The sequence below is a fragment of the Cynocephalus volans genome, chromosome 13 (genome assembly GCF_027409185.1).
Source record: "Cynocephalus volans isolate mCynVol1 chromosome 13, mCynVol1.pri, whole genome shotgun sequence".
NCBI classification, from domain to species: Eukaryota; Metazoa; Chordata; class Mammalia; order Dermoptera; family Cynocephalidae; genus Cynocephalus; species Cynocephalus volans.
Genome location: NC_084472.1, coordinates 111,290,328 through 111,292,926, shown reverse-complemented (window position 1 = coordinate 111,292,926; position 2,599 = coordinate 111,290,328).

The following is a 2,599-nucleotide window of genomic DNA, read 5'->3' as shown; positions in this document are numbered from 1 at the left end:
AAATAAAAAGCTGATATACAGCTTCTAGTATTTTTGTCTTTTTTTATTTTTGTAAATTAAGATAAAAGATAAATCAAATGTTTCTAGGTTAAATTAGATCAAATGAGAGAAAGAAAAAAGCAAATTATATAACAAACACTTGCTCCTCTGACATCTGTAATTTCTAAAAGCATTGAGAATATTTTTATTGAATTTAGAGAAAATACAACTATAAACAAATACATGACTTTTTCCAAAAGGCCACTTTGTGATAAACTATATACTCATGGTGTTCGTGGTTTTTTTAAAAGTGCTATATCATCTCTGGTTTGAGAACCATCTATTGTTCTAAAAGGCCTTTCAATACAACTGCAGTGCTGTTGTCAGGTGACACTGGCAAAGGTATAAATGTGGGGAAAACATCTGACATGGGTTTCAGAAGAAGATGCCCGGGCCCGCCAGGTCCAAGTCCAGCTGGGTTAATAAGAGGCACAGCTGCAGAGCGGGAAGCCAAGAATGGACACATGTCTGTACTTCTACCAGACCTGGATTCTGTTGCATAAAAATGATGAAATATGGATTATTAAGTCTCCACCCATCACAAATAAGTCAAATTGAAAAGACCCTCTGAATATAAGGAATAGCATAAAGAAAGTTATTCTTATATTATTAAACTGACTAATATAGACGTATATGACTAACCAATTGACCACTACTATCAAATTTAACATTCTACCTGGCTAGTAATAACACTGGTATTTAGCACATTTTTTGGACTTCTCTTTAATTATTCAAAATGAAAGTACAAATAGGCCTCAATTCCTAAACACAAATACTAATTTATATTACTAAAATCTGATTAAAGTTCAGCCTTGATAATTCAAAACATTTTCTGATAAAAAAACAATGCTAGACATGTGTTTTAGGTTCCCAGATTTGCACCCAAATAATTTTATCTCATATACTGCTGGATACTGGATCCCACATGCAGGGTCTATGAAATATAGGAGGGTAAAAGAGGACAAGAAAGAAGAGAAAGAAATGGGAGAAAGAAAAGGGGAGAGAAGAGTATTTCCATGCATATTTAATATTTTATGGAACACATTAATACTGTTTTATATTTAAATACCAGTTATATAACTGATAGACCTCATTTACTACAATAACAGCTTTTAAAAGGTCTTATCTATGCTGCAAGGCAAGCTACTTACCCAGCAGAAAAATGAAGAACTTGAGAACTTAATATATGGATACCTTACCTGATCCTCTTTTAGGCATTCAAAGGTTTGAAAACAATTCTCAATTAGATTATTTCTCTAAAAAGTTGAGCTAATACAGTTCCTTTTTCTTGGAATAAGTACTTAGTTTATGACCTAAAGTCTTAGTGGATAGAATCCTGCTTTATTAACCAAGACCACTAACAAGTTCATTGATAAGAGACAAGCAACCCTTTGAAGGTGCCCACTTCAGCAATGGGAAACTCAAATAAAAGAGGCCTCCCAGAACAAAGGAAGCATGGAAACAAATTCATCAGATCTCCTCATTACTGGGCAGCCCTGAGTTCCCAAGCTGTATTTTCCTGTGAATGACAACTTTCCTAACTCTGGGAAAGCTTCTGGTGATGCCTAATAAAAGCTCTGGCACACTTACAAATCCTGGATTAAAGACTAAGCTTGCTTTTTTTCATGCAAACCCTTTATCAACTGAGATCATCACTGGCTTTTGTCTCTAATCCATACAAATCAAGCTGAGTACAGAACTTGATAAAAGAAAGGGGAGAGGGTGAGAAAGAGAAAGGAAAGGGAGGAGAAGACAACTCTGCCATAATGAATTTAGTACATAAAACTTTTATCTAATCGACAGATAAATTTTACCACTTTCTTTTTCTATAGTTCAGAAAAATAGAAACATTTGTCTGAATAACTAAGGAAGTTTTTAAAATTTCAAGAGTATAAATTCTTTAATGTTTTATCCAGATTTAAGAATCTGGCATGTGATATAAACTCAAGAGTATATAATAACATACTCCTTTAAAGTCCAATTAGCAAACATATTAGTCTAAAATAAAATACGAAGATTTCAGAAAAAAAGAGAGATTTCAATAAAGAATGTGTTTACAGTTTAATGGATTATAATACAATTTCAACTCAAGACATTTTACTGCATGCCAATATAGGCAATGTGAATATAAATAAGACCCTCACAACCTAGTGGGATAGAAAAATATGTATACGTGTGTACAACCACCAACTATTTGCTTCAGGAAGACCTTTCAACATACAGTATAAGGGCACTTCATAACATTCTTGGAAGTATAAGTCAATTTACCAAACTGGCATTATTAACATGCCAAGGTTTGGTTACTGAGTGTAAAACTTAGATAAGAGAAGGGGGAAAAACTCATCTTAAACTATAAACTATACATCTAGCTCTGATTAGTAATAAGTACCATTAGTGAAAAAGGAAAACAAGACTGAGCAAAGGTTTAACCAATTTGCCATCACTTCCATAAGAGTTATTCAAACAGGCTTATGTAGAGAGAAAAGAATTACTCCAAAATACAAAGGGAAAGTATTTCACACTGTTTAAATTAATCTAAGCCAGTTAAATATCAGATTGC